The following is a 27,996-nucleotide window of genomic DNA, read 5'->3' on the forward strand; positions in this document are numbered from 1 at the left end:
GCTGCACTGTGGAGGGTCAATAAGAAGCATGTAGCTCCACTGGCAAGGTGCCAATGATGACAGAATGCTGCACTGCCAGAGGATCAGCAATGAGGGAAAACTGTATTGTCAGAGTGTCTTCGTCAAGAAAGTGCCACTCTGTCGGAAGGCCAATATTAAGGGAGTGCTGCACTGTCACAGGATCAATATTAGGGGTGTGCTGCACTAACAGAGGGTCAGTGTTGATTGAATGCTTGACTGTTGCAGAGCCAGGACTGAGGGAATCCTGCATCGTTACGGTGTCATTGTTGAGGGAGTGCTGCACTGTTGAAGGGCCGATAGTAAGGGAGTGTGACACTGTCAGAGTGTCATTACCAAAGGTGGGCTACAGTATCAAAGGGTGAGTAATGAGGGAATGCTGCGCTGTCGGAGGGTCAGCACTGGGGTGGGCTGTACTGTCAGATCGTCAATATAAATAATAATGTTAGGGGAGTGCTGCATTGTGAGTTGGTCCATATTAAGGGAACGCTGAAACTGTCAGTGATGCTCAGGGTGTGCAACACTGTCAGAGGGAGTGATGTACTCTGAGTGTCAGCACGGAGGCTGACCTTCACTGTAATTGTGTCAGAATTAAAAGACCGGTCAGAGGAGAGAAACTGAGGCATTTCAGAGCCATCAGAAGGTCGAAACTGAGGTGTTTCAGATCAGTTTGAGGGTGCCTCATTTTAATGTGGTCAGACTTGAGCAAGTGCTTCATTGTCAGAGGCTCAGAACCAAGTGAGTGCCTCGTTATCAGACACTGTCCTAAAGAGGGCCTTGTTGTTCGTGGCTGTGTTGTAAGGCAATTCCTCATTGCTGCAGGATCAGCCTTGAGAGTGTGCCAGTCTGGAAGGAGTGCCTAAAAACTGAGGGAGTGCTACACAATTAGAGATTCAGCGCTGAGTAAGTGCCTCATTGTCACAGAGTTAGTTCTGAGGCAGGGTCACATTGCCTTCGGGTCAATTCTGAGGGTGTAATAGGAGCAGACTGTAAATACTGAGTCAGTACCTCAGTGCATTGGATTCAGAGTTGATGGAGTACAAGATGATTAGAAGTTCAGTCCTGAAGTATTGCAGCTCTCAGAGGGTCAGAACTGAGGGGGCAGTGCTTTACTGTCAGCGGATCAGTTCTGCGGCAGTACCTCATTGCTGGAGGGTCAGATGTGGACGAGTGTCACATTGTCAGAAGGCCAGTTCTGAATAAGTGACTTTTTGTCAGAAGGCCAATACTCAGTCAGTGGCTCATTTTGAGCAGATCAGAATTGAGGGTTTGCAACACTTTTCGAGATTCAGTCTGGAGACATTACTGCTACATGCCTGAATTGAGGGAGTGCTGCAAGATTGGAGGGTGAAAATAAACCTGAAAACAGTGACCCCTTTCAATAACCTGTAAAACACAGGGATCACTGTAAATAACCCCTAAAACGCAGAGGCCTTTGTAGGAGTGCCTCAGTGTAATGTTTTCAGAATTGAGGGAGTGCCACGTGATTACAGATTCACTGCTGATGGAGTAGCTCATTGTCACAGGGTCAGTTTTGAGGCAGGGCTGCTTTGCTGGAGGGTCACTTCTGAGTGAGTGTATTAGTATCAGCCCCATGTTGTAGGGACTGTACTTTTCCAGGAAGACAGTTAGAATAATCTTTAATTATAAACTAATCTGAAATACTGTTTGACTTGTTAAGGTTACAATACATCCTGAGTCACCTACAGAATACGCACTTGCTCTCCCTGTGTCTCTCGGTAAGCAAAGGTAGTTTCTTTCAGACTACTCTCAGAAATAAAGTGCTGCGCTGGTGGTTAGTATTGAAGGAATGCTCCATTGTTGGAGGATCAGGACTGAGGGAGTGCTGGCCTGTCACAGGGCCAAGATTATGGGTGTGCTGTGCTTTCAGAAGGTCACAAGCAAACAAGCACTGCCAGACATAAAAAACAAAAGAACTGCGGATGCTGAAAGTCGGGAACAAAAAGAAAGTTGCCGGAAAATCTCAGCAGGCCTGGCAGCATCTGTGCAGGAGAAAACAGATTCAACGTTTCGAGTCCATTGACCCTTCCTCAGAACTGGGGATCTTCCTCAGAACAGTTCAGAGGAAGGGTCACTGGACCCGAAATGTTAGCTCTGTTTTTGCCTCCACAGATGCTGCCAGACCTGCTGAGCTTTTCCAGCACTGCCAGACAACTGACGCTCTGATTGTGAAACACTCCCTCAGTACTGACCCTCCAACACTGCGTACTCTCTGATGACTGATTCTCTGACGGTGCATCTCTGCCACAGTATTAACCCTCCGTCATACTGGTATTCTCTCAGCAATAACACTCTGAGAATGCCATGCTCCCTTACCATTGACACTCTGGCCGTGGGACACCACTTCAAATTTAACCCTTCAGCAGTGCAGCACACACTCATCATTGCCTCTCTGATATTGCAGTGCTGCCTTCATACTGACCCTTTCACAGTGCAGGACACACTAATATTGAACATCTTAAAGTGCCGCTCTCCCTCAGTGCTGACCCCCCTCTCATTTCTGACCCATTCAGTGTAGCATACCCTTTATTCTGAACCCCTCAGTGCAGCACTCCCTCAACGCTGACCTGCTTCAGTGCTGACCCCCTTCAGTCCTGATCCCCCTCAGAACAGCACTCCCGCAGTGCTGACCCCACACTGTGCTGCACTCCCTCAGAGCTCACCCACTTATCCCTGACGACCCCCTCACTTCAGCACTCCCTGATCACCTGGTCGTGCCTCACTCTCTTTCTCCGACCCCTCGGACGGTGCAGCACTACGTCAGCGCTGACCCGCCAACAAGATAACGTCAGAGAGATGTTCTCCCATCACATTGACCCTCTGAGACTGGAGGATTTACTAATGTTGGCCCTCTCACAGTGAAGCTCTCCGTTTAGTCCCTCTGACAGGCCGCATGCCTTTTATTACAGGTCTTTTCACAACGCACTGCCCCGTCATCATTGATTCTCTGACAGTGCAGCCCTCTGTTAATATTGAATTTGTGACAGTGCACAACTCCATTAATATTTGCCCTCTGATAGTGCAGCTCTTCCTCAGTCCTGACTCTCTGACAATGCAGCAGTCCCCTAATTACTGTCAGAGGGTCGATACTGAGAGAATGCTGCACTGTCAGAGTCAGCTGCCCGCAGTCCTATCAGACATTCAGTATTGAAGGTATGGGAGAGGGTGAGTGTCAGTGAATTCTGCACTGCAACAGGGCCAAGAGTGTTGTCCCATGGCCAGAGTGTCCATGGTAAGGAAGAACTGCAATGTCAATGTAACAGGGTCGGGACTGAGGTCAGAATTGAGACAGTACTGCAGGATTAGAGAGTCAGTGTTGTGGCTGAGGAGCACTCTGAGGTCCAGTACTGAGGGAAAGCTTCATGATCAGTGGGTCAGTTCTAAAGCTGTGCTACTTTGTCAGAGGGCCATACTAATGCAGTGCCTCATTGTAATGGGATAAGAGTTGAGGGAATGTCGCACATGCATCACTCGCTCATCATTGACTGTCTAACAGTGCAGCACACTCTTAGTATTGACCTTCCAACAGTGTCGAGCAGTGTGACACATTCAGTATTAAGAGAGTACTGCACTGTCAGAGGGTCAATGATGGGAGAGTGCTGTGCTGTTGGAAGGTGTGTACTGAAAGGGAGCCGCCCTGCCAGAGGGCCTATATTAAGGCAGTGCAGCATTGTGAGAGGGTCGATATTTAGTGCATGCTCCTGTCTCAGAGGGTCAATTTGATGGGACAACATGCCTCTGAAACTAACTTGTTGGAGTGCTGCACCGCCTGAGGGTTCGTCTGAAGGGAGTGATGCCCTGTCAGATGATGAGCTTTCCCTCATCTTTAACCGTCTGACAGTGCAGCACTCCCATAATATTAACCCGCTACCAGTGTGGCACTTGCTTACAATTGAACTTCTGACAGTGCACAAGTCCAACAAAATGATCCTCTTGAGTGTCGCACACACTCAATATTGGCCCTCCAACAGTGCAGCACTCCCTCAGGACTGACCATCTGACATTGATACGTGGATCGTGTAGCAATCCTGTAATATTGACCCACTGACACAGCAGAACTCCCTCAATATTGTTTTTCTGACAGTATTGCACTACTGATCCTTCGGCAGTGCCCCTTGATATCAATCTTTTCACATGAGACCACTCCCTCAGCACTAACTCTCTGAATGTGCAGCACTTCTCAGGACTGATTCTGTGATATTTCAGCACTCCCACATCATTAACCGTCTGACAGTGCAGCCCTCCCTTTATATCAACCCTCCAACAGTGCAGTGTTTCCTTAATATTGGACCTCTGATTGTGTGATACTCCCTCAGTGCGAAACTCTGACAATACAGCACTCTCTCTGAAATAACTCTCTGATTAAGCACTTCCTCTGTGCTAACCCTCTGAAAATGGAGCTTCCTCTCATTACTGACCCTTTGCAGTGCCGCACTGCCTCAGTACTCACTCACCACAAGTGCAGCACTCCATTAAGAGTGATCCTCTGACAGTGTGGCACTCCCCTAATATTGGTCCACTGACTGTGTGGCACTCCCTTAATACTGACCTGCTCGCGGTGCATCACTGCTCTAATATCAAACCTGCAGCTCTCTTAGAGGGTCTGTCCTGAGCAAGTGACCCATAGTCAGCATGTCAATTCTGAGGCAGTGCCTCTATATCAGTGAGTCAACATTGAGGTAGCTCCTGACGGTCAGAATTACGGGAGTGCCTCATATTTAGAGGGTCATTAACTGAGGGACAGCCTCATGATCAGCGGGTCAGTCTTTACGGACTGCCTTATAGCCAGTGTGTCAGTTCTGAGGCAGTGCCCTCAATGTAACAGATTTAGAAATGGGGTAGGGGGCACATGATTAGAAGGTCAGTAGCAAGCTATTGGAACTTTGTCAGAGGGTCAGTACTCAGCGAGTGCCTCATTGACATCGGGTCCATACAGAGGGTTTGCACTGAGGGAATGCTTCCTTGTCAGAGATTCAGAAGTGAGAAAGTGCCTCATTGTCAGAGGCTCATTCCTGAGGCAGTGCCTCATTGTCAGAGTGACATAATCAGATAGCACTCCCTCAATTCTAAACCTTAATACTGACCCTCTGACAATGAAGCACTGCCTCAGGACTGACCCTATGATAATGAAGTGTTCCTCAGGATTGAACCATTGACGATGTGACTCTCCATTCGTGTTGACCTTCTGATAATGGGGTTCTCCTGAAGTACTGACCCTCTGACGGTTGTGCACTGCCTCAGTACTGACCCTCTAAATATCTGCCACTCCGTCAATTCTGACCTCCTTACGATGAGGCATTACCTCAATACTGACTGGGGTGCAGGTCTCTGGCACAGAGTCTGTCGCTCTTGCAACGAAGGGAAGGGGGTATAGGAGGAGAGTGTTAGTCATTGGGGACTGAATAGTTAGAGGGACAGATAGAAGGCTTGTTTGGAACCGAAGAGACTCACGATTGGTGCGTTGCCTCCAGGTGCTAGGGTCCGTGTTATCTCGGATAGTGTCTTTGGGGTCCTGAAGGGAGAGGGTGACCAGCCCCAAGCCATGGTCCACATAGGTACCAACGACATAGGTACCAACGATATAGGTAGAAAGAGGGATAGGGATGTCAGGCAAGATTTCAGGGAGCTCCGCTGGAAGCTGAGAGCTCAAACAAACGGAGTGGTTATCTCTGGTTTGTTACCCGTGCCAAGTGATAGCGAGGCAAAGAACAGGGAGAGATTTCAGCTGAACACGTGGCTGCAGGGATGCTGCAGGTGGGAGGGCTTCAGGTACATGGACAATTGGGGCTCATTCTGGGGAAGGTGGGACCTGTACAAACAGGACGGTCTCCACTTGAACCAGAGGGGCACTAATATCCTGGGCGGGAAATTTGCTAGTGCTATTCGGGTGGATTTAAACTAGCTTAGCAAGGGGATGGGAAACTGTGGTGTAGTTTCAGTACACAGGAGAAAGAGAATAGAGAGGACATGGATAGGATCTCAGTGTCACAGGAGTGTGCTGGCAAACAGCAAGCTGAATTGAAGTGTGTCTACTTGACTGCCAGGAGTATCCGGAATAAGCGAGGTGAGCTTGCAGCATGGATAGGTACCTGTGGCTTTGATGTTGTGGCCATTACGGAGACATGGATAGAGCAGGGTCAGGAATGGATGTTGCAGGTTCCAGGGTTCAGATCTTTGAGTAAGATCAGGTAAGGTGGGAAAAAAGGGGGAGGTGTGGCTTTGTTTGTCGAGGACAGTATAACGGAGGCTGAAAAAACTTTTGAGGAGGACTGGTCTACTGAGGTGGTATGGGCTGATGTCAGAAACAGGAGAGGAGAGGCCACGCTGCTGGGAGTTTTTTAATAGGCCTCTGCAAAGTTCCAGGGATCTGAAGGAGAGGATTGGCAAAACGATTCTGGGCAGGAGTGAAAGGAACAGGGTGGTCATTATGGGAGACTTTAACTTCCTAAACATTGACTGGAAATGCTGTAACCCTCGTACGTCGGATGGATGAGTTTTCGTCCAATGCACGCAGGAGCGTTTCCCGACACGGTACGTCGAAGGGCCGACAAGAGGGGAGGCCACACTGGATCCGGTACTTGACAGTGAACCAGGCCAGGTGTTTGATTTAGTGGTAGATGAGCACTTTGGAGAGAGTGACCATAATTCGGTTACGTTTAGTTTCGCGATGGAGTGGGAGAGGAACATGCCACAGGGCAAGACTTACAGATGGGGGAAGGCAATTATAATTGGGCAAGACTTAGGAGGCAAAGAATGGGGTAGCAAAATGCAGGGGATGGGGACAATCGAAATGGGGAGCTGGTTGAAGTAACAGATATTGCGTGTCCTTGATAGGTACGTCCCTGTCAGGCAGGGGTCAGTGATAAGGTAGGGGAACCGTGGTTTACTAAAGAAATTGTATCTCGTGTTAAGCAGAAGAGCGAGGTTTATGTGATGTTGAGATGAGATGGATCAGTTGATGCGATGGAGAATTACAGATGAGCAAGAAAGGATTTAAAGAGAGAGTTAAGAAGAGCACGGAGGGGTCCTGAGCAGTCATTCGCAGGTAGAATAGAGGAGAACCGTAAAGTTTTCTCAAGGTATGTGAGGAATATAAGGATGACTGGGGTAGGAATAGGGCCAATCAAAGACAGAAGTGGGAAGTTGTGTGTGGACCGGGTAGAGATCGGAGAGGTGCTAAATGAATATTTCTCATCTGTTTTCACTGAGGAAGAGGAGAATATCATCGAGGAGATGACTGAGATAGGTGCTATTAGACTTGAAAGGATTCAGGTTAGTAAGGAGGAGATTTTATCAATTCTAGAAGGTGTGAAGCTAGATAAATCCCCTGGGCCTGAGAGGATTTTTCCGAGAATTCTCTGGAAAGCTCGGGAGGAGGTGGCGGAGCCCTTGGCTTTGATCTTTGAGTCCTCATTGTCTGCAGGTTTAACACCAGAGGACTGGAGGATTGCAAATGTTGTGCCCTTGTTCAAGAAGGGCAGTAGAGATGAGCCAGGCAATTACAGCCAGTGAGCCTTACGTCTGTTGCAGGAAAAGTTTTGGAAAGGGTTTTCAGAGATCGGGTTTATAATCATCTCGGAAGCAACAATTTGATTGGAGATAGTCAACATGGATTTGTCAAGGGCAGGTCGTGTCTCACAAACCTCATGGAGATTTTGAGGAGGTGACCAAGCATGTGGATGAGAGAAGGCCAGTTGACGTAGTGTACATGGACTTCAGTAAAGCCTTTGATAAGGTTCCACATGGTAGGCTATTGGAGAAAATACGGAGCCATGTGATTGAGGGAGATTTAGCAGTTTGGATTAGAAACTGGCTTTCGGTAAAACGGCAACCAGTGGTGTTTGATGGAAAATATTCAGCCTGGAGTCCGGTTACTCGTGGTGTGCCTCAAGGATCTGTTTTTGGCCCACTGCTGTTTGTCATTTTTATAAATGACTTGGACGCAGGCATAGGTGGATGGGTTAGTAAGTTTGCAAATGACACTAAAGTCGGTGGAGTGGTGGACCATGTGGAAGAATGTCGCATGTTGCAGGGAGACTTGGATAAAGTGCAAAATTGGGCGGAAAGGTGGCAAATGGAGTTCAATGTGAGGTGATTCGCTTTGGGAGGAATAATAGGAAGGTACAATACTGGGCCAATGGAAAGATTCTTGGTAGTGCGGATGTGCAGAGGGACCTTGGCGTCCATGTGCATAGATCTCTGAAAGTTGCCACCCATGTTGATAGTGCTGTGAAGAAGGCATACGGTGTGTTAGACTTCATTGGTAGAGGGATTGAGTTCCAGAGCCGTGACGTCATGCTGCAACTGCACAAAATGCTCGTGCGACCTGTTCTGGTCGCTCCATTGCGGGACGAATTCGGAAGCATTGGAAAAGGAGCAGAGGAGATTTACCAGGATGTTGCCTGGTCTGGAGTGAAGGTCTTATGAGAGAAGGCTGAGCGACTCGAGTCTGTCCTCATTGGAGAGAAGAAGGCTAAGAGGGCCTTTAATAGAAACATACAAGACGATCAGAGAAAGATGAGTCAGGGTGGACGGTGAGAGTCTTTTTCCTAGGATGATGATGTTGGCTTGTACGAGGGGGCTCAGCTACAAATTGAGGGGTGATGGATTGAAAACAGATGTCAGAGGCAGGTTCTTTACCCAGAGAGTGGTAAGGGCGTGGAATGCCCTGCCTGCCAATGCAGTTAACTCAGCCACATTCAGGGCATTTGAACAGTCCTTGGATAAGCATATAGATGATGATGGGATAGTGTGAGGGAACGGGCTTAGATTAGTTCGCAGGTTGGCGCAACATGGAGGGCCGAAGGACCTGTTCTGCACTGTATTTTTCTATGTTCGCAGATTACACTAAAATGAGTGAGAGAATAAAGTCTGAAGAGGACAATGAAAATCTGTGGAAGGATGAAGAAAGTTTAAGTGAATGGACAAGGGCCTAGCAGATGGAGTCCAATGATGGTAGATGTGAGGGTATCCATTTTGGTAGCAATTATGGAAAAATGGAGTCTTGCTAAAATGGTGAAAAATTGTAGCATGCTGCTCCTAGAGGGAGCTGGGCAGCCTTGTGTCTGAATCAGGTAGTTTGCAGATGCGGCTGGTAATTGAGACAGCAAATGGAATAGTGTCCTTCATTGCGAGAGTGATGCAGTTTAAAAATCGGGAGGGTATGCTACAGTTGTTTTGGGTGCTGGTGAGGTTTGGTGTGGGGTAGTTTGTACAGTTTTAGTCTCCTCACTTGAGAAAGGATGAACTGGCACTGGAGGGGGTGCAAAGGAGGTTCACGAGGTTGATTCCAGAATTAAAAATGTTGCTGTATGGGGAGAGATGCGGTAGACTAGGATTGCAGTCACTGGAATTTAGAAGAATGAGGGGTGATCTAATAGAAACTTTTAAAATTATGAAACAAATGGATCGGAAATTGTTTCCACTGATGGGCGAAATTCCAACTCGGGGGCACAGCCTCAAAATAAGTGTGAACAGATTTAAAACTGAGTTGAGGATGAGCTTCTTCATCCAAAGGGTTGTGAATCTGTGGAATTCTCTGCCCACTGAAACAGTTGAGGTTCCCTTGTTGAATGTTTTGAAAGCCAAAACAGATAGATCTTTGAACAGGAAAGGAATTGAGGGTTATGGTGAATGGGAGGGTAAGTGGAGCTGAGTCCGCAAAAAAGATCAGCGGAACGAGCTGGAAGAGACAGATGGCCTACTCCTGTTTTATTTCTTATGTCCGTACATCCTTAGATTGCCATCCTTGTCATTCCTCCTTCCCTGGAATAGGCCAGTTCTGAACTGAAGAGTAGGTCTTTCAATAACTCCCACGTATCAAATGTTGACTTGTTCAATAAAAGCTCCTCCCAATTAATACTGCTCAGCTCCTACCTAACACTGATGTAATTTTCCCTCCCCCAATTTCGTCCCTTCCCACAAGGCCCTGATTATCCATGGCTGTCTTAAAATGTAAGGAGATGCGATCGCCCATTTAAGAAGCTCCTGGTTCACTGTTTTTCCCAAGTGGGAATCAGCTACAGGCTTTCTTGTTCCACGATGGGGGAGGAAATGGCCTAGTGGTATTATTGCTGGACTGTTAATTAAGAGACTGAGATAACATTCTGGGGACCTGTGTTCAAATCCCAGCACAGCAGATGGTGGAATTTGAATTCAATATAAAAGAAAATCATGAATTAAGAATATAATGATGACCATGAATTCATTGCCAAATGTCAGAAAAACTCACCTGGTTCACTGATGTGCTTTAGGGAAGGAAACTGCCACCCTTCCATGATATGACCCACATGTGACTGCAGACCCACAGCAATATGATTGACTTTGAACTGTCCCCTGGGCAATTAGGGATGGACAATAAACACTGCGTAGCTCGGGATGTCCTCCTCCCATGAACAAATAAATAAAATTGGATTCTACATCTTCCGATCCAAGATCGTTTCTTGCTCTCATACTAACTTCTTTGCGAACAGTCACTTTCCCTCCTGCCTGTCTTTTTGGAATGTCGTATAGCCCTGCGCACTTAGCTCCAGTGTTGATCTCCTTGTAACCATGTCTTTGTAATAGCTATAAAATCATGCCCGTCAACCTAGAAATGTGCTATTAATTTGTTGATTTTGTTCTGAATACAATGAGCACGCAAGCAAAGAGCCATGAATTTAGCTTTATCACTTGATTTCACCTCTTGACACTATTTACAGCTGTTTTCTGTTTGTACATGCTGTATTTTCCAGTACCACGCTGAGTATTGTTATCCCGATAGTTCTTTCGTCTCAGTCCGTGTGTATTCCTGGGCGAATGTGCTCGTGTGGTCTCAGGAGTTGCGGAGGTCACGGCTCTGGGACAGCCGTTTCATCGCCCTGTGCTGCAGGTAAGAAGAAAAGAAAATTTCTTGCTCTGAGCTCTGCAAACCAGGGCAATGTCAAAAGGGAAACAAGGTCAAAAGAATTTCAACAAGAATCTCAAAATTAACTGCTGAATTCATATCAACATTACGGGGATCGCCCAACTTAGTGGCCACAACATCCCACTTTCTATTCTTCACAAACAATCCAAAGGCTGAAGTATCCGTATCCCTCTTAACTTTTATGGTTTTTGAGCTAATTTCTTTTTTTTAACTTGTGCATATTTGTGGTGCCTTATGACTTGTTGCATTTAGCAATTGATAAACTCACTCTCTCACGAGTTCAGGAGAAGCTAGTTTTATAGAATCCCCAGTGTGGAAACAGGCCACTCAGTTCAACAAGCCCACAGCAACCCTCCAAAGAGCATTCCACCTAGACCCATCCCCATTCCCCTACTCTATCCCTGTCAGCCTGCATTTCCCATGGCTAATGTACCTAACCTACACATCCGTGGGCACTGTGGGTAATTCAGCATTGCCAATCCACCTAACCTGCACATCTCTGGACTGTGGGAGGAAACCAGAGCACCCAGCAGAAACCCACACAGACAAGGGGAGAATGTGCAAACTCCACACAGACAGTCATCCGAGGCCGGAATGGAACTCGGGTCCCTGGTGCTGTGAGGTAGCGTTACTAACTACTGAGTCACCGTGTCACCCTGAGTTATCTTGACTCCTTCTGAAACATAGGAAGGTATCCACAAGACAAAGATCCTTTTTAATCAGCTTAATTCGTACCAACTGAGGTGGATCTAGTTGTGTGTGTAAAGAAGGGGAGTCTTTCACGAGGGAACTTAACAATTTGGGAGACTCAGTCACCGAGGGAGCCTGACCCGAAGACTGGTCAAAACAATAATGATTCGATATGAATTAGTTAGAATGCAGCTGTTAACAGTAATCCTCCATCCCGATGTGGGAGCGAGATTTAACATTCAAAATCAAAACTGAAACTCTTGAACAAGGTAGTTCAAAACAGCCAGTTCTCTGATTGAGGTTGTGAACTTGCTCGCCGAGCTGGCTTCTTCTCATTCAGACGTTTCGTCACCATGATCGGTGACATCATCAGTACAGCCTCCAATGAAACGATGTTATTCTACTCTGTCTGGAATTGACACTGTCCAGTCTGTTACCATGAGTACTGTCATTTCCGGTTTTGATCTGTATGGGTTTGTGTGTGGGGGTCCAATTGTATCTGTTTGTTGGTTGCATTATGGGTGGAGAATCACGCCTCTACGCACAGGAATTCCGAGAGGCATGGTTCTGCACCCATTCTCCAGCCTCACATTCTTGGTCTCTTCAGTCTGAATATGATCACTCAACCATATCCTTGATGACAAACAATAGAGTCTAACTTCCCAAAATCTACAAACAGGACTGTCCAGACAGATCCATTTGTTCTAATGATATCATCTTCCACTGGAGGGATTCCGAAATGTCTGCATTCTTCCTCAACTGAGCATTCCTTGCATTCGTGGTTGACAGAGCTGTCAGCCATGTCCATTGTGCTGCAGGGTTCCCAAGCGGAATATGAGTTGCTGTTCCTGCAACTTTGGGGTGGCATCATTTGTGGCACTGCAGGAGGCCCATGTTCAGTTTGGTTATGACTTTTGAGGAACGGATGGTCCCTTTGAGATTGAAATTGGAGAAAGATTTCAGGATTTTTTTATGTTCTTGTCTTTCTGTTATGCCCCTAGGAAAAAAGCAATGCAAGTGCCGTTAATTTTTTGCATGGCGAGCTGCTGCATACTAACCGGTCTCACACCATTACCATCACCTTGCCCTTGTGAAGGCAGATATGGATAAGGTTCTCAAAGCTGACAGAAGATTGAAACCACTCTAATCCTGTGACGATGGTAAGTTTCCCTTCTTTAAAAAAAATGCTTGCAGCTGAATTCGCATAATATAGAGCACAGTGGCTCTGGTTAACACCACTGTCTCAATTCCACCCTTTGGTGACTTTCTGTGTGGAGTTTGCACATTCTCCATGTGCCTGCATGGGTTTTGTCCGGGTGCTCGAGTTTGCTCCCACAGTCAAAAGATGTGCAAGGTCGGTGGATTGGCCATGCTAAATTTCCCAAGGTGTTCAGTGATGTGTAGGTTAGGTGAGTTATAGGTGGATGGGTCTGGGTGGGATGCTGTGAGGGGCAGCGTGGACGTGTTGGGCTGACGGACCTGTTTCCACACTGTAAGGGTTCTCTGATTCATGATTCTATGATTTTACTGAGTGCAAAGGTACAATATTGACTCGTCATATTTGTCTCACCTCTTTACACATTGACAAGAAAGCTTTAATGTCAGTTTCTATGCATTTGCAACTTGTCTGCTGTCTCTGACAAGGCTGACTATATCTCCTTCTCGAATGCACATCTCCTGTCCCCTAACACTGAGAGGTGACACTTGCTTTTCATTCAGTACAATCAATAAAACAACAGCCTCCATATTCCATCCAGCGGCTTCTCTTAACACTCACACACTGTTCTTTTTTTCCTCCAGGTATTGACCACTCATCATTTCTAATTCCTCATCTCATCTCTCTCTCATGCGCTCTCTCTGTCTCTCTCTCTGTCTCTGTCTCTCTGTCTCTGTCTCTCTCTCTCTCTCTCTGTGTCTGTCTCTCTCTGTGTCTCTCTCTCTCTCTGTGTCTCTCTCTCTCTGTCTCTCTCTCTCTGTCTCTCTCTCTCTGTCTGTCTCTCTCTGTCTGTCTCTCTCTGTCTGTCTCTCTCTGTCTGTCTCTCTCTGTCTGTCTCTCTCTCTCTGTCTCTCTCTCTCTGTCTCTCTCTCTCTGTCTCTCTCTCTCTGTCTCTCTCTCTCTGTCTCTCTCTCAGTCTTTATCTCTCCTCTCCCTGTTCTCCCCCATCACTTCACTCACAGGCACCAACAGAGGTTCACAGTCACACTATGTTGCACATGCATATTCTGTCCCTCGTGTGCACACACACAAAAAAAAAGTCAGGAACACAGTCTCTCACGAACACACTCTGTCACATTCTCACTCATTCATACTCCATACCGTCACACAGTCGTACACGGTCTTGCACACATTCTGTGGCACACTTGCATGCACTGTCGCAGGATCTTTTGCCAATGCTCTTACTCTCAAGTACACACACACTACCACAAATCTCTCCCTCACACACTTAGGTTTGCAAATTCACTTGCTGTCAAGCTCACTCACACTTAAAGACACACTCACTCCCTCATGCATGCTGTAACACTCCCTTCTTGTGCGAACTCCCTTTCACACACTCTCAAGCACAGTCACTGGCACACACATTCTGTCATGCGCGCACACACACTTTCATGCACTGTCTTTGCACTCTTGAGCACAATCATATGCTCACCTCTCTCTTGCACACAGTCAATTTGATTTGAGTCAGAGATAATGGGAGCTGCAGATGCTGGAGAATCCAAGATAAGAAAATGTGAGGCTGGATGAACACAGCAGGCCAAGCAGCATCTCTGATGAAGGGTCTTGGCCCGAAACGTCAGCTTTTGTGCTCCTGAGATGCTGCTTGGCCTGCTGTGTTCATCCAGCCTCACATTTTATTATCTTGATTTGAGTCATCATTGTCACATGTGCCCAGGTACAGTGAAAAGTTTTCTTCTGCATGCAGTATAGACAGGTGATATCATACAAGGCGCATTAGTGAAACGGAACATAGTGACAGCTACAGAGAAGATGCACAGAGAGCAAGATCAAAATTAGATTTAAGCTTTTCAGTGTCCTATTCAGATGTCCAAGAACAGCGGTGAAGAAGCTGTTCTTGAATCTTTTCACGCATGTATACAAACTTTTTTTACATCTTCCCTTCCGAAAAAGGGAGAAGAGAGTGTAATTGTGGGGTGAGAAGGGCCTTTGATTATGTCAGTTTCTTTCCCGAGGCAGCGGGAAGTAGAGGTGGAATCAACGAATGGAAGGCTGGTTTGCATGATGGACTATGCTGTGTTCATGACTCTGCAGTTTCTTGTGGTCTGAGGAAGAGCTGTTGCCAAACCATGCTGTGACATGCATCCAGATAGGATGCTTTCTCTGGTACATGAATGAAAGTTGACCTTGCGGACACTCCAAATTACCTTAGCCTGCTGGGGAAATTTGGTGTGCTTTTTTGCCCATTGCGATGATCTGGGTGGACCAGGAGAGATTGTTGGTGATCGACACTCTCAACTATCTCCACCTCAGCAACATCTCTCTCACTGTCTGATGCAGGCGCTCACACACTCACATTCTGTCACCTATTCTGTCTGTCTGTCTCTCCCTCTCTCCCTCATCGCCCAGCTCTCTCTCTCTCTCGCTGTCTCTCTCTCTCTCTCGCTGTCTCTCTCTCTCTCTCGCGCTCTCTCTCTCTCGCGCTCTCTCTCTCTCGCGCGCTCTCTCTCTCGCGCGCTCTCTCTCTCGCGCGCTCTCTCTCTCGCGCGCTCTCTCTCTCGCGCGCTCTCTCTCTCGCGCGCTCTCTCTCTCGCGCGCTCTCTCTCTCGCGCTCTCTCTCTCTCGCGCTCTCTCTCTCTCTCGCGCTCTCTCTCTCTCGCGCTGTCTCTCTGTCGCGCGCTCTCTCTCTCGTACTCTCTCGCGCGCTCTCTCTCTCGCGCGCTCTCTCTCTCTCGCGCTCTCTCTCTCGCGCGCTCTCTCTCTCGCGCTCTCTCTCTCTCGCGCGCTCTCTCTCGCGCTCTCTCTCTCTCTCGCGCTCTCTCTCTCTCTCGCGCTCTCTCTCTCGCGCTCTCTCTCTCGCGCTCTCTCTCTCGCGCTCTCTCTCTCGCGCTCTCTCTCTCTCGCGCTCTCTCTCTCTCGCGCTCTCTCTCTCTCGCGCTCTCTCTCTCTCTCTCTCGCGCTCTCTCTCTCTCTCTCTCTCTCGCGCGCTCTCTCTCTCTCTCTCACGCTCTCTCTCTCTGTCTCTGTCTCCCTCCCCCACCCCCCCCAACCTCTCTGGCTTTGTCTCTCTCTCTCTCTCTCTTTTTCTCACACACCAACTCATTGCTCAGTATTCCATGGTATCTGAATTGTTGGAAGAATTAACTTAGACTGAGCGTGGATTTTCTCCCAAATTAGTTATGACAAAGCAGAACCAATTCTGCCTGGAAGAAGAAAGGCAGGAGCCATAATAATTAGGGATTGTTTTGCTAGAGGAACCGTGCTGTGATATGCATCCAGATAGGATGCTTTCTGTGGTACATCAATGAAAGTTGCCCTTGTGGGCACACGGAATTGCCTTAGCCTCCTGGGAAGTAGAGACAACGGTGTTCCTTTTTGCCCATTGCGATGATGTGGAATGACCAGTGAACTAATCTAAGCCCATCCCTCTACACGATCCCATTATCATCCATATGCTTATCCAAGGACTGTTGAAATGCCCCTAATGTGGCTGAGCTAACTGCATTGGCAGGCAGAGGGTTCCACATCCTTACCACTCTCTGAGTAAAGAACCGGCCTCTGATATCTATCTCAAATCTATCATCCCTCCCTGTTTCGCTGTGCCCCCTCATACAAGCTGACGTCATCATCCTCGGAAAAAGACCCACACTGTCCACCCTGTCTCATCCACTGATCATCTTGTATGTCTCTATTAAATCCCCTCTGAACCACCTTTTCTCCAATGAGTACAGACCCAAGTCCCTCAGCCTTTCTTCAGAAGACCTTCGCTCCGGACCAGGCAACATCTCCTCTGCACCTTTTCCAATGCTTCCACGTCCTTCCTGTGATGGGGCGACCAGAACTGTACGCAATATTCCAAATGAGACCACACCAGCTTTTTGGACAGTTGCTCTGGATCTCAATCCCACTGCCAATAAAACCTAAAACACCGCAAGCCTTCTTCACAGCACTATCAACCTGGATGGCAATTTTCAGGGATCGACACAGATGGACACCCTCTGCACAGCAACACTACCAAGAATCTTTCCATTGACCCAATATTCTGCCTTCCTATTATTCATCCCAAAGTGAGTCACCTCACATTTATCCGCATTGAACTCCATCTGCCACCTTTCCGCCCAATTCTGCAGTTCATCCAAGTCTACCTGTCACCTGCAACATTCTTCCACATTGTCCACCACTGCACCGACTTGAGTGTTATCTGCAAACTTACCAACCGATCTACCAATGCCTCCGTCCGAGTCATTTATAAAAATGACAAACAGCAGTGGTCCCAAAACAGATCCTTGAGACAAATCAGTAGTAACCAGACTCCAGGCTGAATATTTTCTATCAACCACCACTGGTTGCCTCCTTAGCCAAAGCCAGTTTCGAATCCAACCTGCTAAATCTCCCTCAATCCCATGTCTCCATGTTTTCTCCAATAGCCTACCATGTGGAACCTTATCGAAGGCTTTACTGAAGTCCATGTCCACCACGTCAACTGCCCGACCCTCATCCACGTGCTTGGTCACCTTCCAAAATTACTCAGAGGCTTGTGAGACACGACCTGCCCTTGACAAATCCATGTTGACTTTCATCAAATTGGTGCTTGCTCGATGATTATAAATCCTATCTCGTATAATCCTTTCCAAAACTTTTCCTGCAACAGACGGAAGGCTCACTGGGTTTATAATTAGCTGGGTCATCTCTACTGCCCTCTTTGAACAAGGGCACAACATTTGCAACCCTCCAGCCTTCTGGTACTAAACCTGTAGACAATGAGGATTCAAAGATCAAGGCCAAAGGCTCCGCCGCCTGTTCCGTAGCCTCCCAGAGAATCTGAAAGTTTTGAAGGATGCTGCGTTGTATCCGGAGGTTGGTGGGGTGGTACGTTAGGACGAGGGAGACTTTGTTTTGGTTGTTGTCGCGGGGTGGGGTGAGAGGGATTTGTTGCAGGAAATGCTGGAGACACGGTCGAGGGCGTTATCAACCACAGAGCGGGGCAAGTTGTGCTCCTTGAAAAATGAGGACATCTGAGATATACGGGAATAGAATACCTCATCCTGTGAGTGCAGATGCAGAGGCAAAGGAATGGGGAATAGGGGATGAAGTGTTGCGGGAATATGGTGGGAGGAGGTGTAATCTTGGTAGCTGTGGGAATTGGTGGAGTTGAAATGGATATTTGTTTCTCAGTGGTTGGAAATAGAGTGGTCCAGGTAGGAGAGAGAGGTATCAGAGATTGTCCAGGTTAACTTCAAGTTGGGGAGGAAGGTGTTGGGGAAGTGGATGAACTGTTGGAGCCCCTTGTGGGAACACGAGGCGGTGCCGATACAGTCATCAATGTAACGGAGGAAGAGGTGGGGTTGAGGGCCAGTGGAGGTACGGAAGAGGGAGCGTTCCATGTAACCTCCAAAGAGGCAGGCATAGCTTGGGCCCATTTGGCTACCCTGGCCACCCTCTTTGTCTGTAGGAAATGGGAGGAATTGAAAGAGAAACTGTTGAGGGTTGTTCAAGGACCGGAACTTGCCCCTCCTCAGTGGTCAAAAACACCCTCGACCGTGTCACCCGCGTTTCCCACAACTCATCCCTCACACCCGCACCCCATAATAACTACCAAAACAGTGTCCTCGTCGCCCTCACGTACCGCCCCACCAACATCCGGATTCAATGCGTCGTCCTCCGACCCTTCTGCCATCCGCAATCCGACCCCGCCACCAAAGACATTTTTCCCACCACCCTTAGGTGACCCCCTTATCCGCTCCACACTCCCCTCTAGCACTCCCTACACCCAGCACTTTTCCCTGCATATCCATAAATGTTGTCATCACAAAGTTTAAAATTGACTGGTCCCGATACCTCACCCCCATCCCAGGCCCCAGGAAGAATTTCCTCATCAAACAGATGTTTACCTGCACATCTGCTCATGTGGTAGACTATATCCACTGTTGCCATTGTGGCCCCCTCTACATCGGGGAAACCAAACAGAGGTATGGGGACCGCTTCACCTGTGCTCAGTTTGTACTAAAGAACTGCACCTCCCAGTCGCGAACTGTTTCGACTCTCCCTACCAATCCACAGGTAACATGTCCATCCTGGGCCTCCTGCAGTGCCACAACGATGCCACCTGAAGGTTGCAGGAGCAGCACCTCATATTGCGCTTGGGAACCCTGCGCTCCATGGTATCAATGTGGACTTGACAAGCTTCAAAATCACCCCTCCCCCTCCCGCATCCCAAAACCAGCCCACCTATCCCATCCTGCCACCTCAAACCCCACCCCCATTTCCTACCTCCTAACCTCTTCCCGCCCCGGAGACCTGTTCGTCCTCCCCGGACTGACCTATCCCCTCCCTACCTCCCCACCTACACTCACCTCTGCTGGTTCCATCCCCACCTCTTTAACTTGTCTGTCTCCTCTCCACCTATCTTCTCCTCTAACCATCTTTGATCCGCCTCCCCCTCTCTCGCTATTTATTTCAGAACTCTCTCCCCCTCCCCCTTTTCTGATGAAAGGTCTCGGCCCAACGTGTCAGCTTTTGTGCTCCTCAGATGCTGCTTGGCCTGCTGTGTCCATCCAGCTGCACGCTTTGTTATCTCTACATCTCTTAACAACCTCATTAAGTGAGTTCTAGAGCGAACTATGCAGGGTAGACTTTGGGTTTATCATTCTAACTTGCCAGTCCTGAAAGATGAAAGTTGGTTTGTGTTGGATGTTTGTTTCATAGCTATGAAAGATATCCTGAAAGGATTTTTCAAATCTTTTGTTGAGAATTGTACCCATTTAGTCACTAATCCTTTTCCTTCTTTAAAGTGTCCTTGGTAGTGACAAATTTCAAATATCTGCGGAATTTTATTTGGCTTTGTATTGGTTCTCTGTGATTCTCTGTTAATGGCTCCGCGACCTGCCAGCTAATTACAGAATTTATCATTGATGTGCCTGTACCAAAATCTTTCGTCTTATACTATTTCTCCCAATTTCAGGAGAAAGTCCAGAGAGACCTTTTAAAGGAAAGGGGATTAGAAAGAAAATCTATCGATCAAAATCATGAATAGTTGATAAATTATTTGCATTCCATATTTCCAGAACCTGCCCCGGAAGAGAGAGCCCAGAGAATTGCCAAAGCTGTCCGCAAACAGTCAATAGAAGTGAAGGAAAATTGGGAACAACTGAAAATCCGTGCGAGCAACTGGCAGAAACAGGTGGAAAAGGCGTTGGAGAAACTTCAAGAACTGCAGAAAGTTCTGGATGATCTTGAGGCTCATGTGATAACAGCTGAGGGGGTCCACACTGATTGGCAACCTGTGAGTGACCTGCTTCTTGACTCATTGCAGGATCACATTGATAAAACCACAGTAAGTGCAATTACATTACACTTCACTTATGAACAGATGTAACCACAATGTTGTATGGAGACGATCAGTAACATGAGTACTGAAGTAATATTGATTGAATGGTTGTTAACTTAATTTGCAAATTAAAACTTAGTTGAGCATGCCTTCTGATGATATCACATGGTTAATATTAGTATAGTTGAGGATTCTATTAGTCAGTGACATCAGCTGAGTTATCTGCTTGTTGCCATGTTATCAGGGTTAAAGGTAAAGTCTTAGCACGCCATTTGGCGACTCGTTAGAGAGAGACAACTGGTTATGATTTAACCTGAAGATCACCATGCCTCAGGGAAGTAGAGGGGTTGAGGCGAAGACCCTTTGTGGTAAGCTCACTGGTGTGGCAATTGAGCCCTCTCTGCAGGGCATCAGTCTGCATCACAAACCAACTGAATTTGAATAGAGTTTAGGATTGGAGAGCAATCCATGCAATTTTTTTTTTAATCAATGTTTCTCACTGGGACTCTCTCACTGGTAAACTTTTTAAAAGCCAGCTCAGCCATACAGGCGAGATCAGTTCCTGATCTCAGCTGAATTTTTTGACCTGGGGTGGGTCAGCGTTAGGAGTTCATTGATTGGAATGAATTCTCATTCAGTTAGCGAGAAGGATACTACACGTGAATAGATCGATGTTTTGAAAAGAGGATGAGATATGAGCAAAAGTTTAATTGATGTGGAAGACCAGCCACAATCATCATCGATGGTGGAGCAAGCTTGAGCGGCCATGCAACGTTGTGCTGCCGCTATTTGACTTGTTCTGTGGAAAGGAAGGAAAATGGTCCAAGTGTCAAAAATGCCGAAGACCACATCATTCTACAACCTCAAAATTTGATTGTGTTCAGCACATTATCACTCCTGGTACCCCTAAATCCTGGTCCATCATCTCAGCAGCTCGACTCTGCCCAAAAGCTGGTTACTTGTGACATTTTTGAGGGATCTTCCCAAGTCTGAAAATCATTTTTGTTTTTGTACAATCAGAGTTGGCCAGTGTGGAAGGAGGTCGTTTGGCATATCGTAGCTCTTTGAAATAACTCCCCAATTCGTCCCCCTCTGCTTGGCAATGACTTCAACCACTTATAAAATTTCTTTAATGGAGGGAAACTTTGAAGGCGTGTGATTGGAGTGTTAACGATCCCAGAATACAACTGAGCCTTATTAAGTTGTAAGTTCTGATGATCAAGAGCTTGATGAAAGAGGATTGTTTGAAAAAGTGCCTTAAAAGAGGAAATGTACAGAGGCTAAGAGGTGTAGGAAGTTAGCGAGTTTTGAGAGGATTTGTTGCTTGGCTTGAGGTTCTGGATGTGAGTTTGCTCACTGAAGGTGTTGGAAGTCTCTTCTTGGGTTTGAAGCCGACACAATTAAATGTTTGGCAACTAGTAGTGGGCCCTTTAAAATCAAGAGTGGGCAAGAGGACATAATTAGACGAGTGCAGATATCCTGAAGTATGGTTGGACTGGTGGAGATTACCAAAATAGCGATAGGCTTAGCCAAGTAACGATTTGTAAACAAAAATGAGAATTTAATAAAATTACTGTTAATAGTATCAGTCAGGTAGAAAGTACAGAGAATAGGAATTGGTTCAAGTTGAGACTCAGGCAGTGGAGTTTTAGACGATCTCAAGTGTTCAATGGACAAATGTGGGTCTCCATCAGGGAATGCATTAGAATTGTCAGGTCCAGAAGTGAAGTAGTTCCAGGTCAAGGTTTCACTGCTAATGAGCCGAGACAAAAGACAGGTAGGCAGGATTGAAAAGATGTAAAGAGACAGCTTTAGGGATTGCATGAATGTGTGGTCGGACGTTCATCATGGGATAAACAAGATGCCAAGGTTGTGCTGAGACAAGCGTAATATTACATTGTTGCCAAGGCGGAGTAATGCAATCAGTAGGTAGTGAATAGAGATTGGTGTGGGGACCACAAAGTGGTCTTCCCAGTTTTAAATTGTTATCTCTACATAGTTGCGCAACTTTATGTTCTGTTCAAAAGGCATTACTGACAAGGAAACAGAAGTTAGCCATTTGTTTACTTGTCAATATATCTTGATTTTTCCACCATGTTCTCCAATTATTAACACAACATGTGCACTGTACGAACTGAACCGTTCAAACCTTAAAAGGAAATGTTAAAATTGTGGAATATAAAGTTAAATTTATTTCATTGAAAATTTAAATAAATTACATGAAGGTTTGACCAAGACTGCAAGGAATTAGATGGAACACCAGATGAATAGAACAAGCAGTAGTAAAGTGGTATTAGCTGGATGTTCCTGAAGAAAGAGAACACAGCCAACCTTTCTTCCATAAGGGGGATTAATTGTGTGGTGTCAGACACAGTCAATTCAATCATTCCTTCTGTCTTTGCTGTCTGGCTATACGATGGTTGTAATATTTCCTTTTTTAAATGCTCAAGGTTAGACATACTTGACATTCTCATTTTATAAATTTTAAGAAGTTGACTTATTGTCAAGTCACGGTAGGATTGAAAACACATTCTATAAGTGTTTGAAGTCAGAAGTCACATGACACCAGCTTGTCGTCCAACAGGTTCATTTGAAATCACACAAGCTTTTGGAGTGCAGCCCCTTCATCAGGTGCAGTTCGTGAGGTGACCACAGAGAGACACAGCTTATCAGCAGAGAGATCAAAAGATCATAGAATTGGCGTGAGTGGAGTGTCAGATAATAACTCTATACAGGTGACCAAGAGTGTTAGAGGCAAGTAAAGCGTTTATAAAGTCAATGTCAGTGCTGTGTTGTCATGATAATCAGGCAGCGCAACAGGAATGTACAAAAGGTGACATCTCAGGTCAGACTCTGACTTGTAGTTTAGAGGCTTGTGTTCAGAATCTGTCTGAGAGTTTTAACCTTTATTTCAAAAGCAAGAATTTATAAGATACCACACTGACTGTAACTGCAAGTTGTGTGTTTCTTCAACAAAATATCTGCAAACAAACAAACATCCTGGATGAGGACTTATTATCTGACACTCCACTCACACCAGTTGTATGATGTTTTGATCTGTCTGCTTATCAATTGTGTGCGTGTGTGTTTTCCTCCCTGACCGCACCTGATGAAGGGACTGCACTCCTAAAGCTTGTGTGATTTCAAATAAACGTGTCAGATTATAACCTAATGCCATGTGACTTCTGACTTTGTCCATCCTAGTCCCACACCAGCACCTCCACATTATAACTTTTTGGAACCAAGTCAGTGCAACAGGTACATGTCGAACATTTGACTTCGGAAGAATGCCGAGTGCTGAAAAGTTCATTAATAACAAAGGATTTCTTCATTATGCCATCTATCGTAACATGCTGCGTCTCACAGTCACAATGAAAGGATGGCCACTTGAATTTAGCAGGGCCAAGAACAGTTATGGACATTTTTAGCATGAGAGGAGGCCATTCAACCTATTTTAACTGTCCCAGCTCTCTCCCAGCGCAACAAAATTAATCCTTCTCTCGAACTCATTCCACATATTTCACAGAATTGAAATATATATGTACATACTTAAGAGATTTTAACATCAAGTGAGCAGTTCTCGCACTTCACCTTGTCACTAAAAATGGAAAACGTGACTTCGAAAGAGTGGGTCTTTATTTTGTTCTGTTTTGATGATGAAGCAGATGCAAGTCAAAGTGCTGGAACTGGCATCTTGAACTTAGCAACTGTTCAACGTGTATAAAATGAATTCTGTGCGCATCTACTAAAAGCAGTTTTATGGAAGGAAAAGGTACCAAAGAAGATTTGGTGTATTGTGCTTGATGCTATTATACTCCAACCTGTGAAAACAGAACTCTACGACTGAGAGTGTTGAGATCTGAGAGGGTGCTATCTTGTTTGAATGTGCATTGCTAAGCCTAGGCCTATTTTCCCAACAGCAAAATTGGTAATCCAGCAAGAAATGGATATTTCTCACATTTGTTGGCTGTAAGTGTCTGGTTAAAGTTTGAGTACAGTTTCCTTATATACAGGTGCTTAACCTGCTTTTACAGTTGGAACATGTGTTGTGCCAATGAAAATTTTTTGAATGGTTTCACCTCCAGTTTTCCTCTTTATACATATTTGGTATTTTTTCAGGGTAAGGACTATCTGCAAAATCTGTGATTGGGTTTTGAAAGACAGCAGCCTTTGTTTTGGAGAGATAATGGGAACTGCAGATACTGGAGAATGCGAGATAACAACGTGTGGAGCTGGATGAAGACAGCAGGCCAAGCAGCATATTCGGAGCACAAAAGCTGACATTTCGGGCCGAGAACCTTGTTCAGAAAATGGGGAGGGGGTGCGGGTTCTGAAATAAATGGGGAGAGAGGGGGAGGCGGATGGAAGATGGATGGAGGAGAGGAGAGTATGGGTAGGGAGGCAGGGAGGGGATAGGTCAGTCTGGGGAGGCCGGACAGGTCAAGGGAGCGGGATGAGGGGAAATAGGGGTGCGGTATGAGGTGGGAGGGGGGATGGGTGAGAGGAAGAATAGGTTAGGGAGGCGGGGACGAGCTGGGCTGGTTTTGGGATGCAGTGGCAGGACAGGAGAGTTGGAAGCTTGTGAAATCCACATTGATACCATTGGGCTGCAGGGTTCCCAAGCAGAATATGAGTTGCTGTTCCTGCAACCTTCGGGTGGCGTCATAATGGCACTGCAGGAGGCCCAGGTTGGACATGTCCTCTCGGGAATGGGAGGGGGAGTTGAAATGGTTAGTGACTGGGAGGTGCAGTTGTTTATTGCAAACTGAGCGTAGCTGTTCTGAAAAGCGGTCCCCAAGCCTCTGCATCGTTTCCCCAATGTCGAGGAAGCCACAACGGGGACAGCGGATGTTTTGGATATTTCTTAAGCATTGATTTTCATTCAGAGTTGGTTGGATTTTGCTGAAGCAATAGACATAACTCAATATGACGTAGACAATGTCAGAGTTAATGTTTCGCGTCCTGTGACCCTTCCTCAGATCTCACTCTTCACTGATGCTGCCAGACCTGCTGAGCTTTTCCAGCAACTTCTGCTTTTGTTGCTGATTTACAGTGCCCACTGTTCTTTTTTTTACAACACAGACAAAACTTGATCTCTGCAGGAAGCATGATGCTGCATTCTCCAACTTCCCTGCCTTTTTGTAATATAATATTGTCTTTTTAGGACAGAAGTGGCTTTTTTTTGTTTGTTTTAACTTCCGCACATACTTTCTATGCAGGTTAAAAGTCTATACCTTTTCAGTTCTGTGCTGTATAATGAAGACTTGGAACAATTTTTTTTTTATAAAGTAGAAAATCAGTGTGGTTTGTTTTCCAAAATGTGATGTGTAAGTGCAACGCTTAACAGTGTGTTCATCAAACTATTGTTTCCTTTGATCTTTGTGTTGCAGAAATTTCTAGAATCATTTCATATATATTTTTCTTGATATATTTTAGCAGCTTTCCTGGAGCAAGTCTGTTTTCCTTCGGATGAGACGACTTTCAGACATACTCCCTTTATTATGAGATTTAATTGCGGTAAAATGAGGAGGATTTTTATTCACTGAGACACACATGACTATATGTTTAAAGCATTGGCAAAAGAGTTCTGTTCAGACTGTCATGTTATCTGGTGTTTGTACCAGGCTTTCCGATGAAATGCAAGTGATTAAGGATGCTAATGATGCCACATGTTATTACAAGAGGAAATGAACATTCAAGTAAGGATTTTATGCCACATTTATACATAGCATGGACCATGCAGCATGGATGCAGTGACTGAGTGAAATGGGATGCAGTGACTGAGTGAAATGGGATGCAGTGACTGAGTGAAATGCTCACACCGACTTGCCCCTCCAGTCCAGATCCGCTCACAGTGACTAGCCCCTGCAGTCCTGACCCGCTCACAGCGACTTTCCCCCTCACTCCTGACCCGCTCACTGTGACGAGCCCCTGCAGTCCTGACCCGCTCACAGCGACTTTCCCCCTCACTCCTGACCCGCTCACAGTGACTTGCCCCTGCAGTCCTGACCCCCTCACAGTGACCTGCCCCCTCACTCCTGACCCGGTCTGCATTGAGGAAACCAAGCAGAGGCTTGGGGACCGCTTTGCAGAACACCTCCACTCGGTTCGCAACAAACAACTGCACTTCCCAGTCGCGAACCATTTTAACTCCCCCTCCCATTCCTTAGACGACATGTCCATCATGGGCCTCCTGCAGTGCCACAATAATGCCACCCGAAGGTTGCAAGAACAGCAACTCATAATCCGCTTGGGAACCCTGCAACCCACTGGTATCAATGTGGACTTCACCAGCTTCAAAATCTCCCCTTCCCCAACTGCATCCCAAAACCAGCTCAGTTCTTCCCTTGCCCCTACTGCATCACAAAACCAGCCCAGCTGTTCCCTTCCCCCAACTGCATCCCAAAACCAGCCCAGCCTGTCTCCGCCTCCCTAACATGTTGTTCCTCTCACCCATCCCTTCCTCCCACCTCAAGCCACACCTCATCCTGCCTCCTTGACCTGTCTGTCTTCCCTGGACTGACCTATGCCCTCCCTACCTCCTCACCTGTACTCTCCTCTCTACCTATCTTGTTTTCTCTCCATCTTCGGTCCGCATCCCGCCCCCCCTCCCTATTTATTCCAGTTCCCTCTCCCATCCCCCTCTCTGATGAAGGGTCTAGGCCCGAAATGTCAGCTTTTGTGCTCCTGAGATGCTGCTTGGCCTGCTGTGTTCATCCAGCTCCACACTTTGTTATCTTGGATTCTCCAGCTCCCATTATCAGTGGCATTTTCCTCTTCATCAAAGTTTGTGCAAAAGCAACACGATATGGGGCGGCACGGTGGCTCAGCGGTTCGCACTGCAGCCTCACAGCACTGGGGACCCAGGTTCAATTCCAGCCTCAGTCTGTGTGGAATTTGCACCTTGTCCCTGTGTCTGCATGGGTTTCCACCAGGTGCTCCGGTCTCCTCCCACAGTCCAAAGATGTGCACGCTAGGTGGATTGGCCATTCTAAATTGCCCATCGTGTTCAGGGGCGTGGGTCTGGGTGGGATGCTCCAAGGTTTGGTGTGCACTTGTTGGGCCAAAGGGCCTGTATCCACACTGTAGGGAATCTAAACAATCCTGTTCCCACATCTCCATGATATAACCCTGCTGATCACTGCACACAGAGATGTTTGATAACAAAAGGATAACAATAATATTCAAACCCAGTGCTGGAGATGTATTTTAAATACACTGAGGCCAGTGTCGATCTCCAATTAAACTTTTATTTACAAATGAACTGTCTTCAACTTTAGCACTGCCTCATTCAGAGATAGTTGCCAGGGTGTCAGCATCTCTGACCCTCACACTTCTTATCTGTCAGCCAGGGCTCCCTGATTTGGGCTGTTAATATGGAACAATCAGGCAACTCATATTCTGTGAGGTTCAACTGGCCGACCTGGTCACAAACCAGTGCAGTGTGTTCATCGAAAATCAAACGTACCAGAAAGATACCATTCCATACCAGTGCAAAGGAAGGCATGAGGCGAAACTGGGGAGGGAAGGGAACTGCTTATTGGCGGTGGCCCAGAGAGTAGAAGAAAATCGAATGGGAAGAAGACCATTTGAGACTGAGGGAGAGAGATGTAATTGCCTGAATGAGGCATTCCAATTGCGAAATGGATTTTTGTGTGTACACCATGTTCAGTTTCCCCGATCTGTGCTCCTCTTTAAATCATTAGTATCTGAAATTTCTGTATCATTTCCAAATGTTCTGTCTCTAATGTTATGCTGTTGGAATTGGTTGAACTGCAGAGATTATTTATTTGCACAAATGTGTTCAGTGAAATGAGTTGCATGCTATATATTTATTATTCTTCCTGATTCTATTATACA

General features: G+C 46.5%; 1 long non-coding RNA gene across 4 annotated transcripts; it reads left to right on the plus strand.

The window, feature by feature from the left end:
• LOC132207765 (uncharacterized) lies at positions 1–27,996 on the plus strand. 4 transcript variants are annotated; one of them, XR_009443787.1, is made up of 4 exons: positions 1–359; positions 10,773–10,909; positions 12,637–12,795; positions 19,874–20,501. It is a non-coding gene; the product is annotated as an uncharacterized LOC132207765 (long non-coding RNA). The 4 variants fall into 4 exon arrangements; XR_009443786.1 differs by having other exon boundaries at positions 283–379; XR_009443785.1 differs by lacking the exon at positions 1–359 and adding an exon at positions 24,256–27,996 and having other exon boundaries at positions 10,448–10,909; positions 19,874–20,142.

Source organism: Stegostoma tigrinum, unplaced genomic scaffold (assembly GCF_030684315.1).
Source record: "Stegostoma tigrinum isolate sSteTig4 unplaced genomic scaffold, sSteTig4.hap1 scaffold_151, whole genome shotgun sequence".
NCBI classification, from domain to species: Eukaryota; Metazoa; Chordata; class Chondrichthyes; order Orectolobiformes; family Stegostomatidae; genus Stegostoma; species Stegostoma tigrinum.